Genomic DNA, 14,481 nt, shown 5'->3' on the forward strand with positions numbered 1-14,481 from the left:
GCCAACATGGTGAAACGCTGTCTCTACTAAAAATACAAAAATTAGCTGGGTCTGGTGGTGGGCTCCTGCAATCCCACCTACTTGGGAGGTTAAGGCTGGAGAATCACTGGAACCCAGGAGGCGGAGGTTGCAGTGAGCTGACATCACACCACTGCACTCTAGCCTGGGCGACAGAGCGAGACTCTGCCTCAAGAAACAGATGAAAAAATTCTTATGAAGCCATAAACTGGGGCAGACAAGAATATAAACAGGATTTTTGCCACTTGAGAGGTGTTGAAAATGTTCTTCAATTAAAAACAACGATTATGTGTTAGTGTGTGTGTGGTGTGTGTTTGTGTGTTAGAAGAACACATAGAGAATCATGATATATTGATGGCTTAGTGTAGTGGGAAATAATAACACATGGATTCATCACATTTTTTTTCTTTTAAGATGGAGTCTCGCTCTGTCGCCCAGGCTGGAGTGCAGTGGCACGATCTTGGCTCACTGCAACCTCACCTCCCGGGTTCAAGCGATTTTCCTGCCTCAGCCTCCCAAGTAGCTGGGATTACAGGTGCACACCATCACACCGGCTAATTTTTTATATTTTTGGTAGAGATGAGGCTTCACCATGTTGGCCAGGCTGATCTCGAGCTCCTTACCTCAAGTGATCTGCCTGCCTCGGCCTTCCAAAATGCTGGGATTACAGGCGTGAGGCAACGCACCCGGCCAGATTCATCACATTTGTTATCCTTCCACGGTCAGCTAGGAAATTTTTTCTTTTTTTTTTGAGATGGAGCTTTGCTCTTCTTGCCCAGGCTGGAGTGCAACGGTGCCGATCACGGTGCACTGCAACCTCCGCCTCCCGGGTTCAAGCGATTCTCCTGCCTCAGCCTCCTGAGTAGCTGGGATTACAGGCATGCGCCACCACGCCCAGCTAATTTTGTGTTTTTAGTAGAGACAGGGTTTCTCCATGTTGGTCAGGCTGGTCTTGAACCCCCGACCTCAGGTGATATGCCTGCCTCGGCCTCTCAAAGTGCTGGGATTACAGGTGTGAGCCCACCGCACCCGGCCCATAGTTTCTTTCTTTTCTTTTCCTTCCTTCCTTCCTTCCTTCCTTCCTTCCTTCCTTCCTTCCTTCCTTCTTTCCTTCCTTTCCTCCCTCCCTCCCTCCCTCTCTCTCTCTCTCTTCTTTCTTTCTTTCTTTTTTGGAGACACAGTCTCACTCTGTCGCTTAGGCTGGAGTGCAATGGCACAATCTTGGCTCACTGCAACCTCCGCCTCCTGGGTTCATGCAATTCTCCTGCCTTAGCCTCCCGAGTAGCTGGGACTACAGGCGTGTCCCACCACACCTGGCTAATTTTTGTATTTTTGGTAGAGAGGGAGTTTCACCATATTGGTCAGGCTGGTCTTGAACTCCTGACCTGGTGATTCGCCCTCCTCAGCCTCCCAAAGTGCTGGAATTACAGGCATGAGCCATCGCGCCCAGCCCCATATTTTCTTTCTTAAAAGAGAGAATTCACCAGCGTTCTTTAAGTAATAAAATAAATAATTTCAGGGCCAATTCCTGGGACTTTTCCAACCTTCTAAAGTAACTTGTGCACCCTTGCACCTTAACTTAAAGAAAATGTATTTTTGTGGAGAAAGATATAGAAAAAAATGCTTATTCTAAAATTAAGATTACATATAATTAAATTTTTCTAAAACATTAAGTTTTATATGCATTTCGCTGGATTCTTTATCAAATTCTAGGTACCTTAGATTAGAGCAAAGCCAGGGCTGTAGGTATCTTTTTAATTTCTTGCCCCCATCCCTGTTCATAATTCCAGTATGGAGCCCTGTGAATAATGAATATTTAGTATGTATTTGCTGTTTGATTATTCCTTACCTTCACTATTATAATTCTGTTGGTTATTTGAGGGAATTTGTGAACATTTAAAAAGCATATATACAATGTTGCACATCTTATGTTGTGTTGCCATGAAAAGTGGTCTGATAGATCTGATGTTATGTTTATAAAGGTTTGCAAGACGAATCTCAGCAAATCTAAACCCAAATGCTTATGAAATAGGAACATCGGAGGTATTTTGTAAAATTCTCACTCTTGCATCTCCTATTGGTTGTGTGGTGGCCCTGACAGCTGGCATATTCCCAGCAGCCATGACTGCATAGCTAGGGGATCTGCCTCTGTGGGGCACTGTACGCACTGTTGGTTGGTTTCATTTCTAAACAGGGATAATTATGTTCCTCTCTCCCATTGGGTTGTTTTGAGGAATGACTAATTAATGGTTGGAGACAGCACTCTAAATGCAAATTAGTCAATAATGATCAGATTGAATGAACAAACTCCCATTTTTGAGCTCTGAATCTGGTGGTGATTTCTAACAGGTACTGAAAGAGGCCTTGTCGAAATAGCCCTGCTTAGAGGAGACAAGCCACTAAAGCTTATTTTAAAATATCCAACAAACACCGGATTGCAAAGTTGAAGGCTCATATCACTTTTTAAATAGAACTTTAAAGTTTCTTTAGAAATTTTTTTCCAGATTCTAAAAGTAAAATATGATTATTAAAAAATAAAAAGGAAAACAACATATAAAGAAGACAGTGGCACTCTGTCCTGCCACACTAGAGGGGTGGTATCATTTGGCATAAAGTTAATCTTGCTAGACTTTTGTGGAAAATATTTTAACCCTATAATTAATAGCAAACAATATGATAGACCCTTAGGCAATTTCAGGGCTCTATGAAATAACTATACCAGCCATATTTTCCCTTGACAGTGAACATCAAGTAATGTGATTTTGACCACTCTGATTTTCAACAGTCCAGAGTAGCCCATTTGTCTTTGATTCCAGTAAACCTCCAATGACAGGGCAATTCATAGAAAAGAACAAGGAATCATTTCCACTTGGAATCCTGATATTCACCTATAGATGTCAAAATAAATCTCTTTGTTCCTTAAGGAAACAGGAAACAGTAACAACAACAAGTTTACGTAGCCAATACCACCTTCTACTTGAGAAACAGCTATTTAGAAAGCCCCACATTCATTTTAAACTGATTTGACATGTCTCCACTGACATGAGAAGTCTCTTGTCAAATTTCTTCTGAGTGATTAGTTGAACATAAATTGTGTGTAGATAACACATGTATTCAAATATTAACCAAAGACCAGATGTTGTATTTTGGAGGATTTGATTCTGAACCTAAGACTTTGGGACATTACTAAGTGGGCAATCAATCAATGTTTTTGATGGGGAAAGGGTTCGAAAAAATCCAAGCTGCAGAGATGTGAGTCTCTGGGAAGAGTGTGTGATGAATTGGAGTGGGTAGGGACTATAGAAGGGGAATCAATTTGAAGGTTATTTTGGTTGTTCTGGGATAAATTGGGATGGTGGGTGGGTGGGTGGAATGCAGAGGAAGGATGGTGGGAGAGAGCCCAGGGGATAGCTACCACTGCAGGGAGGGGAAGAAGAGCAGGGGTAGGCGAGAGGAGGAGGAGAAGGAGGAGGAGGAAAAGGAGGAGGCAAGAGGAGGAGGAGGAGGAAAGAGAAGTATCATATGACACTTCCTTTGTCCTTTGAGTCTGTTTGCTCATGAAGAACAAACATTATGGAACATGATTCTCAAATTTGTTCAGGTATGCTGTTCTTGATGACATGCCATGAACTTTTGATGTGTTTTATTTTATCCTGCAAATAAAAACATTCTACCAGCAAAAATGGATGCAAACTCAAGTTTCAAGTGGGAGCCAATGTGCCCATAAAAAATAAAGTTGCTGAATTAAGTATGATTAGTCTGGCCCAGGCACAGTGGCTCACGCCTGTAATCCCAGCACTTGGGGAGGCTGAGGCAGGCAGATCACAAGGTCAGGTGATCGATACCAGCCTGGTCAATGTGGTGAAACCCCGTCTCTACTAAAAATACAAAAAAATTAGCCAGGCATGGTGGCACATGCCTGTAGTCCCAGCTACTGAGGAGGCTGAGGCAGGAGAATTGCTTGAATCCAGGAGGCGGAGGGTGCAGTGAGCTGAGATCGTGCCACTGCACTCCAGCCTGGGTGACACATCAAGACTCCGTCAAAAAAAAAAAAAAGAAAGAAAAAAGAATGATTAGCCTGTGGTTAGTGGTCAGTTTTCCTGTTAATACTTCTTTCTGGAACTTATGTTGCTATGTGCTGGATTTCTCTAGAAAAAAGATAGCAAACAGTGCTAAAAGTTCAAGAAAAATTCAGAGTAAAACGTAGAGAACAGTCCTCATTTTTTTTTCCACAGCAGAATACACTGGTTTGGTTAGTTTCAGAACCAATTATAGTGATCATGTTTTCCTACAGGTAAATTTTTACTTGCCCAGTTGGATGGTGATCTTCTTGAGAACTCATGTCCTACTCTTTCTTGTTTTTTTTCTTTTTTTCCTATTTACTGCTTGCAACAATGGATCCAACAGCTGCATAACAAACACTGTTTGGGGTAAATCATGTGGCACTCCAGGTGTGCAGAGGTTTCTGTGTATGTCATTGGACATAGAACTGTGCCAAAAATCAAACCAAAGAAGATGGAAAACCTCTTCAATTAATTTATTATCTTTGATTTCAGGGGAGATAGAGTGAACTCCTCAGACTAGAAAGACTGTTGAGTTTTATTACAGCTGAAGCTCTAAGCTCATAAGAGACTGGATATTTGAGGAGTCATCATTACTTTCCTAGCATAGAGTAATTGCTAACTCAACAAAACAGAAATGCACTAGTTCAAATTTTGAAGGTTATCTTTTTCTAATGGAAGGTATGGAAACTTTGTTCTGTTTTAGAGATGAAAGCTTAGAGTCTAGAGTATTATGATTATGGTGCTGAATGTGTATCCTGTACTCTATAATTGATGACTTTTTAAAAATGAATGGTATTATTCATCTCAAATACATTCCAGATTGCTAAAGAAAAAAATTTCACATAGAATCAATTAAAAATCAGCTTAATTTTACAAGAAAAGGCACACAAATCCAAGAATATTGTTTATTCCAAACAGCTGTGAAATTCTGTTACTTTACCACTGTGATTGTAGAAGGTAGTGGAAATTATGTTACTGTATGGGTAAAGGCAACATATAGGTAAATAGAAAAATGCTATTCATAAATATGTGGGCAATTCTAAAATACCTTTTCTCGTGTAGTAAAATGCACGTGGAAATGAAAAACCCATGTTGGTTCTGGTTTTCTTTTCTTTCTTTTTTTTTTTTGAGACAGAGTCTCCGTCTGTTGCCCAGCCTGGAGTGCAGTGGTGCAATCTCGGCTCACTGCAAGCTCCGCCTCCCAGGTTCACGCCATTCTCTTGCCTCAGCCTCCCAAGCAGCTGGGACCACAGGCGTCCGCCACCACGCCCGGCTAATTTTTTGTATGTTTAGTAGAGACGGGGTTTCACTGTGTTAGCCAGGATGGTCTCGATCTCCTGACCTCGTGATCCGCCTGCCTCGGCCTCCCAGAGTGCTGGGATTACAGGCGTGAGCCACCACGCCCGGCTGGTTCTGGTTTTCTAATATGGTATATTGAGCATTCTTCAGACATCTTTTCAGTCCTTTAACATATAACAGCTCCTTAATAGTGGTTACTGCTGGGGAGAGTAGTAGGTTTGGAGTAAGGGGGGAAGAAAAAAACTTCAGTTTTTGCTCCATATAATTTTATATTTTAAAAAGTAACATCTATATTTTAATATGTAATCATATTAAATAAATGAAATAAAAATCAGACTTGATGCCACTTCCAAATTCATACCTCCAGCTCAGATCTTTCACCCAACTCCAGACTTACCTTAATATTTCCATAAACATCTCAAACCCAACATGCCCAAAATGGAACTCCTGGCCTTTTCCCACAAATGTGCTCCATCTGTAACCTTTCCCATCTCTGTTGATGAACATTCCTTCCTTACAAAAGGTCTAGAACCTTGAAGTCATCTTCAGCTCCTCTCTTTCTCTCACACTGCAATCCAATCTTTCAGCAAATTGTATTGGTTCCACCTTGAACATATACTCAGAATCTGTCATCTCACTATCGCAGAGATAGGGAGCTATCTCCACTGCCCCTGCCTCTTCAGAACCCGCATCGTGGTTTTCCGGGGTCACTCCAGCAGCTTCCCACAGGTCTCCCGGTGTCTGCACTTGCTCCCTGCAGTCTGTTGTAACACAAAGGCAGAAAAATCTTATTAAAAGACAAGCCAAGTCAAGCCATGTCTCTCCTCTTGTCACAGAGGAGTGACAAGCCATGTCACTCCTCTGCTCAAAACCCCTCATTCACTCCCTGCTCTTCTCAGAATAAAAGCCTACGTCCTTCAATGGCAGCTAAGGTCTTCCATGACCTGCTCTCATTTCCTCCTTGGTCTCATTTCCTATTACTTTCACCTGTGGACTCATCTCTAGCTGCATTTGTCTCCTTTGTTTCCTCAAACACATAGGCATGTCCCCAGCCTCAGTAGCCTCTACCTGCCTGGAATGTTCTTCCTCCAGGTATCTGAGGCACTGTGTCCTTCACCTCTTTCAAGCTTTTGCTCAGGTATCTTCTCAATGAGCTGATGACTCTACCTAAAACTTCGTAGTGCCCTGCACACCTCCCTCCTCACAGCACTCCTGATGCCCTTACCCGGCTTCACTTGTGCTCTTTCTCCACACCATTCTCCTTTGTATATACCTTGTAATTGACACATTTGTTGTGTTTATTGTCTTTTTCTCCCTACTAGAATGGGAGTTCCACAAGGGCAGGGAGCTGTCTGTTGTTCACTGATGAAAGCAAAGTGCCTTGAATAGTGGCTACTTCAAGAAATATTTATTGAATGAAAATTTAAAAACAGCCTAGAAGGGTTTCCACTATTTCTCATATGAGAATGCCAATGTCATGAGGACCAGTTCCATGAGTATTTTGTTAATTACTTTATATCCAATGCCCAGCAAAGTATCTGCCATTAGTAGGCACTTAATAAATGTTTGTGAAATGAATAAATGAGGATGTATTTTTTATCCAGATGTTTAGCCCATCTTTTTAGTATAAATGGTGGGTTTATTTATTTATTTATTTTTTTGAGATGGAGTTTCTCTCTTGTCGCGCAGGCTGGAGTGCAATGACGCGAATTCTGCTCACTGCAACCTCCGCCTCCCAGGTTCAAGTGCTTCTCCTACCTCAGCCTCCCAAGTAGCTGGCATTATAGTCACCCACAACCACACCTGGCTAATTTTTGTATTTTTAGTGGAGATGGGGGTTTCACCATGTTGGCCCGGCTGGTGTCAAACTCCTGACCTCAGATGATCTGCCCACTTTGGCCTCCCAAAGTACTAGGATTACAAGTGTGAGCCACCACACCCAGCAATACAAGTGATATTTATTGAATAATTTTTTTTTATCTCAGCATTTTTCCTCTGGAGGTGTGGGTTTTACAGCATTCTGGAAAGCTAAAGACAGGCGTTATTCAGGGACCTCTGAGTATCAACTTTGCATTCTGTCTGCACCGTGGAATGCTTCATCTGCATTCTGTGTGGTTACCTCTCTTCTGAGTTTCTGTATCCTTAGCTACTTAAATCAGAAACTTAGAGTGGGGATGTGAGTGGCCTCTTGTAGCCAATCCATCTGAAACACGGCTTCTCATCTCTTTTCTTTTCTTTCTTTTTTTTTTTTACTGACCTCAAGGAGATTTAGACTAGACTACTGCACGTTAAATAGCAATATAATATTTGAATGGATAGAGGCAGAAATAAATTGATTCCTTCTACCTCCTGTTGACTACTCCATAATATCATTACGTTATAGGCATTGGACTGGGCACTCACATGGTGAGTGATAAATGCATTGAACACTCCTTAAGATAGCAGTAAGCAATAATAATGAAAGGATGGACACAGTAAATGTTCTTTGATGATGGTCTAGGTGGTGGCAATATCATTCTTGTGGCTTATAAGATGCCTCAGGGTTCTTGACCTTGAATGCCCTTCTAGGATAGGAGGGTTTTGGTGATGATTAAATTATAAAGGTCCTTTAGTGGAATTTGACTGACTACATTCCAACAGCAGAGTAATAGTATATAAGAGCTATGGATGTTCAGATCCACTGTTAAGGTGGTATCTCAGAGCACATTCTGTTATGTTTTAATATTTCTGTGAGAGAAAAATGGAAGTAAATTGAGAATCGAGTATACTTCCTCTTCCCATACCTAGTAGTTTGGAGATGACTTGTGTTCTTGCTCATCCTGTTTTTTCTCACAGGTACATAATTAGATTAAATTAGAAACATAACAATGAGTTGTATAAAGGATACTCATAGGACTCAGCTTCTACTAGAGCTCATGGCATTCTATCAGACCATCTAATCCTGCCTTTAGGAACATAAGATCTGTTTGCGTGCTGACAGGGCTACTTTCCTTAGCATAGCATCATCTTGTTATAAGAAGACGAAAGTAAAAGGTAAGTTGTATACATGTTTCCATTTCCTCAAAGTGAAAAACCAGGTGGTTGTATTTCTTGGGCTTCCCTTCTCCAAGCCCTTGTAGAAAGAATTTGTTTTTACATTTGTCGTTAGAGTAAGACAGCCAGGATTGTTCCTTGCTAACTTCATTAATAACTAACAAAATTACATATGAATTTACCTTTTGACCCAGCAATTCAGTTTCCAGGAATCCACCTAACGCACACTTCCAATAATAAAAAAATGCATTTGCACCAACTTATTAACTGCAGCATTGTTTGTAACTGAAAAATGCTGGAAAAAATCTAAATGCCCCTACACAGGAGAGTGGTTGAATAAACTATAGCACATCCACAAAGTGTAGTACTGTGCAGCTGCAAAAGGGAACAAGAAAGATGTTTACAAATTGATATGGAGTGATTTCCAGGGTATACTGATGGGTGGAAAAAGTATAAAATAAAACCTATGTCAATAAACGTGTGAAAAGATGCTCAACATTATTAATCATTAGGTAAATGCAAATCAAAATGACAATGCGATACCACATCCACCCACTAGGATGGCTATAAACAAACAAACGAAACAGAAAATAACAAGTCTTAGTGAGAATGTGGAGAAACTGGAATCCTGTACATTGCTGGTAAAATTGTAAAATGGTACAGCTACTGTGGAAAATGGTTTGGTGGCTCCTCAGAAAGTTAAATAGAATTATCCTATGACCCCAGCAATTCTACTCCTAGGTATATACCCCAAAATATTGAAGACAGATATTCAAAGATGCATATATAATGTTCATAACAGCACTATTCACAATAGCCAGAAGGTGGAAACAGCCCAAATGTCCATCAGCTGATAGAAAGATAAACAAAATGTAGTATATCCATTCAGTGGAATATTATTCAGCCATAAAAAGGAATGAAGTACTTACACATGCTATAATGTGAATGAACCTTGGAAACATTATGTTAAATGAAAGAAACCAAATATAAAAAGGTCACATATTATTATGATTCCATCTATATGAAATTACCCAGATAGGTGAATCCATAGAGACAGAAAACAGACTAGTCATTGCCAGGGCTATAGGTAGGGAGAAATGAGGAGTAACTACTTGATGAATATGGGGGATTCTTTTGAGACATTTTTGAGAAAATTTTGTGGAACTAGAGAGACATGGTGGTTGGAGAACATTGTGAATGTGCTAAATGCTACCAAATTATGCACTTTATTATTTTATTTATTTATTTTTTTGAGACAGAGTCTCCCTCTGTTACCCAGGCTGGAGTGCAGTAGTGCAATCTCGGTTCACTGCAACCTCCGCCTCCTGGTTTTAAGCGATTCTTGTGTCTCAGCCTTCCAAGTAGCTGGAACTACAGGTGCGTGCCACTATGGCTGGCTAATTTTTTGTATTTTTAGTAAAGACAGGGTTCCACCATGTTGTCCAGGCTGGTCTCGAACTCCTGGCCTCAAGTGATTTGCCTGCCTTGGCTTCCCAAAGTGCTGGGATTATAGACATGAGCCACCATGCCCAGCCTGAATGGTACACTTCAAAATGGTTAATTTTATCTTATGCAAACTGAACCTCAAAAGAGAGAGAGAATATCGATAGTGTACTACCTTTCATGGAAGAATAAAAGGGGAGATAAAATATGCATGTATCTGCTCACTTATGGAAAATAACTGTTTACAAAAATAGGTGCAGTGAGATTTGGTTATTCAGAGTTTGAGAATGAGATGGAAAGAAGAAGTGGAATGGGGTAGTGGTTGTGGGGTGACATGGACTAGATAAACTTCTTGTATATCTCTGACTCTTAGAACCAGGGAATGAACCACAAAGTGCCCCCTACCCTGTCCAAATAATTAAAATCTACAGGATATGGGAGGAGCCCAATTAGAATGCAAAGGGTAACAAGTGGATCTAACTGTACTACAAATGAATATCATAACCATACTTAAAGAGTTGGGGAAGAACCAACTAAGTTTGGAAAACAGTATTTTGACTGTACAATATAAAGCTAAAGACATAAAGAACTGTACAAAAATATATACTCTAGTTGGTAAATTTGTTTCCACAGACAGAGGCATGGGTTAGCAACTCTGAGACTACTTTATGTATATATTAGGATTGAGCAAATAAGTAAAGTGTTCTTTAGAGAAATAATCAATTCCAGGAAATATATAAGATGACCCTGAACGTTTTGTGGTGCCAGAAACTAAGGAAGTACTAAAAAATGATGGAGTATGTCAAAATGACACAGGAGCCATATCGAAGGAGGTCCCAGTGAAATTTGGGACCAGGTGTGCTAAAAAATGGATAATCATAGTAATGGATTATAACCCATAAAATACAATAAATGTTCCTGAGTCCATACTGATATAAACAAGTAAATGAATAAGTAAATAAATTAATGAAGCGAAGGGCCAGCTGTTCTTTAATAAATATAGAAGGAATAGATCATCCTGGCTAACATGGTGAAACCCCGTCTCTACTAAAAAATACAAAAAATTAGCTGGGCGTGGTGGCGGGTGCCTGTAGTCCCAGCTACTCGGGAGGCTGAGGCAGGAGAAAGGCATGAACCAGGAGGTGGAGCTTGCAGTGAGCTGAGATTGCCCGCTGCACTCCAGCCTGGGCAACAGAGCGAGACTCTGTCTCAAAAAAATAAAATAAAATAAAATAAAAATAAAAATAAATAAATAAATATAGAAGGCAGGATGGAAATGGAAAGTCACCATTAGCAAAGACAGGAATCAATATACACTAATAGTACTGAGAGAAGTTGTGTTAAGAAACAGGGCATTTGCACGATCTCAAAGTATCTCCCCATAAGATACTTTTAGTTACAAAGGGAAAAGCAGTAGCCTTATACAGATGAAACCTGTCAACTACCACAGAATCAAGTGACCAAAGTTAACTTCACCAGTAATGCCATATTGACGTCAGGGATTCTTAACATGATGCACCGAGAAGGGCACAACATTACTTCTGTGATAGTCTTGCCCAAAATGCATAACCTCAATCTCATCATAAGGAAACATCAGACAAGTGTACATTGAGAGACTTTCTACAAAATAATTGATTAGTACTCTTCAAAAGTGTCAAGGTAGTGAAAGACAGATTGAGAAACTGTCACAGATTGGAGAAGACTAAGGAGACAGGACAGTTGGACCTTAGACCAGTTAGGACATTAGGGGACAACTGTAACATTTGGATAAGGTCTGCAGATTAGTTAATAGAATTATCTCAGTACTAACTTCCTGGTTTTGATCATTGTATGGTGGTTAGGGAGGATGTTAATATTAGAGGAAGCTGGACAACAGGTATATGAGATCTCTGTATTGCTCTGCAAATTTACTTCTAAAATTTTTCAAAATTAAAAATTAAAAACATAAAAAAGCCTTTTTCACTTAAACTTTTTTTGTTTATTTTACTTATTTTGATTTTTAACTGGGCCCAGATTTTAAAAATATGTTTAGAGTGACATCATTTACTTTTCCTTTCAGAATACTTTAATGGGATTAAGGAAGGAAATTGAGAATGTTGAGTTGCCCCTGGCCCTTTCCCTTCCTAGAGACAAGATTCAATCCCAACAGGGAAATGGTGGGGCAGTAGGTGGTGGAGGATTCAGGGTGGATCCAGCGGGATGGAATTTTCTGGGAAAGTGTTGTCACTCCTATGCCTGAACCACAGAGGGGAGGGAGAAGTTACTGGAACTCAGATTAGCTGAATGAAAAGAATACTGGACAGTATTCATGGCTTTCAGGGGCAGGACGCAAGCAACCCACAGTAACCAAGCAGCTGGAGCAGGTAAATAAATCGTCTAATTTTACTTCCTTTCTGCCTTCTGAGCTCTTGCCAGGGCCTCCCATTGACTGAACCCAATCAGAAGCCACAGGGGGAGGGAGCCCATTGATACAGTTTAAACATATCTACTTCTAGTGCCCAGAGCAGGGTGGAGAAGACTGGAGAGTACATCTGGAGAAATAAAGGTAAGGTATCCAGCATGAAGATGATCTACTCCACCCTTCTCATTTTGTAGATGAAAAAATCCTCAAAGAAGTGAAAAGATTTATTCAAGGACACAATAAAAGGCAGTTTGGTACAGTTGAAACCCATTAATCTGCAAGTTGGAAGACAGGTTCTAGTCTTGGATGGGCCACTGCCCTGGGCTTTAGTTTCTGTATCTATGAATGAATGGAGGCAGACTAAAGCAACGGTCTTCAAACTGGGGTATCCATACACCTGGGTTTACTTAGGAATTTGTAGGAGGTGTAGGGTATGGATAATTTTAAGTGAATTATTTTCCAGACCCACAGCTTCCTTACTTATACTGTCTTCTAAAATTAATCTGCTTTTCCCTTTCATAATCATCCTTCTCCCACTTGACACAAGAAAAGCATGCCTTTCATTTATCATACATATGACTATAGTGCATTACCCCAAGGTGTGAAAATTTTGAGACACCAAACAAAGGGGCATTTTGAAAATGCATAGCTTTTGAGACAGATTCCTCTTACAGTACACCAGACAGCTTCAATTAAGAAATACTGAAAGGGGCAGCATTTACTCATGGCAAGTATGCATCAGTACATAGTCTTTCTGAGAAGGGTTTGTATCTCGCAAATGAATGTTTCACATTTCAAACATAAGGTTGGAAGTGGGTCTTTGTTCATTTAGGAGGAAAGAAGATTCTAATCTGATTCAGATGATGAGCAGCTTCTAGGAACTGGTTGTGCCACATGCCAGGCTGACTGGCACAACCAGGAGTGATGATATGTAATTATCTCTACCTCTCATACACATGATTTTATTCTTGTATAGTGCTCTGTCTTCACAGAAAAACCAGTTCACAATGCACTAGAGGGAGCCAGGAGTTTCCAAGACCAGTTGTCACTTCCCTTTGAATATGTTTAAACTAGGACACAGCAATTGCCACACTGGGTCAGGCTTATGTATCACTCGTCCCACTCTGTTGTCTATTTGGAGAGCAGCAGTGGTCTCCTTGGTGCTCACCTTAAGGTTAATAATTTTCAAGTTTCTTTTACTTGCCAATTATGACTCTGCCGTCCTTACATTTCTCTATAATTGTCCCTCCAATTCTTGAAAATACTATTATTTTGTTAAAATGACAACATGCTCACTAAAATTCAAACAAATTAGAGAGTATAAAAAGGAAGGACAAAAACATCCCAAATTCAACCAATCAACAATAACTGTTAACATTTGGTGACTGTCTTTCTATGCCTAGACACATTCTCTGCCTAGATACACATGTATATTAATTCCATAAATAAGACCATACCACACATGCTGTGCAATAACCTGCCCTTTCCCTCAACAATGTGTAATCCGTATGCAGCATATCACATATGTTTTATTTATGTGCTCAACACTCCTTTATTGAAATCCATTTGGATTACTTCCAATTTTCCACTCTCTCTATGCCATGATGAACATCCTTGTGCATATTTCTTGTCATACTCTGAAAATATCTGTTTGAAGTTATGAATTATATTATTTTTGGATCATAGGCTCCTTCAATAATCTAATGACAGCTGTAGATCACCTCCCTTCCAAAACACATGTCTTCGTGTAACTCATTTTGTCTTTGATGTTTGTTTTTGTGGTTCATAAATATGCCCCCTAAAATTCATCCTTGGACTTGCTAAAGATCCATGAGCCCTAAATTAAGAACTGCTACTTTAGGGTTAACTCCAAGACATGTAAATTTTAAATAACCTTTAAAGTAGTTTATGTTAATTTATCACTTGTGTGAACACTCATGTGTCCCTCTGCCTCTTTTAGTTGGTGGGTTCACCCTCCAGTCTGTGCCCAACTCTGGAGGTTTGGTGATATAATAAGTAATCAGATTATATAAATTTCCATTGACTACCACAGGGGCTGAAGGGATTTTGAACACAAAGCAATGCATTCAACCTTACTTCATAGCCCTTAAGAAAGTTTCATAAGTCAAAAAGTTTTATGAGGCCAAAAGTTTCATAAGGTGAAAAAAATGAAAAAATGTATTTGAGTCTTTGCTTCCTTCATTCAACAAAAAGATACTGAGT

At 40.0% G+C, this 14,481-nt stretch overlaps 2 protein-coding genes across 2 annotated transcripts in view; one reads left to right on the plus strand and one right to left on the minus strand.

The window, feature by feature from the left end:
* The window catches only part of BEST3 (bestrophin 3), a 53,992-nt gene extending 47,850 nt beyond the window's left edge, over window positions 1-6,142 (minus strand). The window contains exons 1-2 of the mRNA XM_063785891.1: window positions 5,779-6,142; window positions 1,736-1,817 (exon numbers count right to left, since the gene is read on the minus strand). The gene's annotated coding sequence lies outside the window, so the exon portion shown is untranslated. The remainder of the gene's footprint in view (window positions 1-1,735; window positions 1,818-5,778) is intronic.
* RAB3IP (RAB3A interacting protein) overlaps window positions 1-14,481 on the plus strand; it is a 186,153-nt gene that overhangs the window by 75,316 nt on the left and 96,356 nt on the right. The window lies entirely within an intron of this gene.

This window comes from Pan troglodytes, chromosome 10, assembly GCF_028858775.2.
Source record: "Pan troglodytes isolate AG18354 chromosome 10, NHGRI_mPanTro3-v2.0_pri, whole genome shotgun sequence".
Lineage (NCBI taxonomy): Eukaryota > Metazoa > Chordata > Mammalia > Primates > Hominidae > Pan > Pan troglodytes.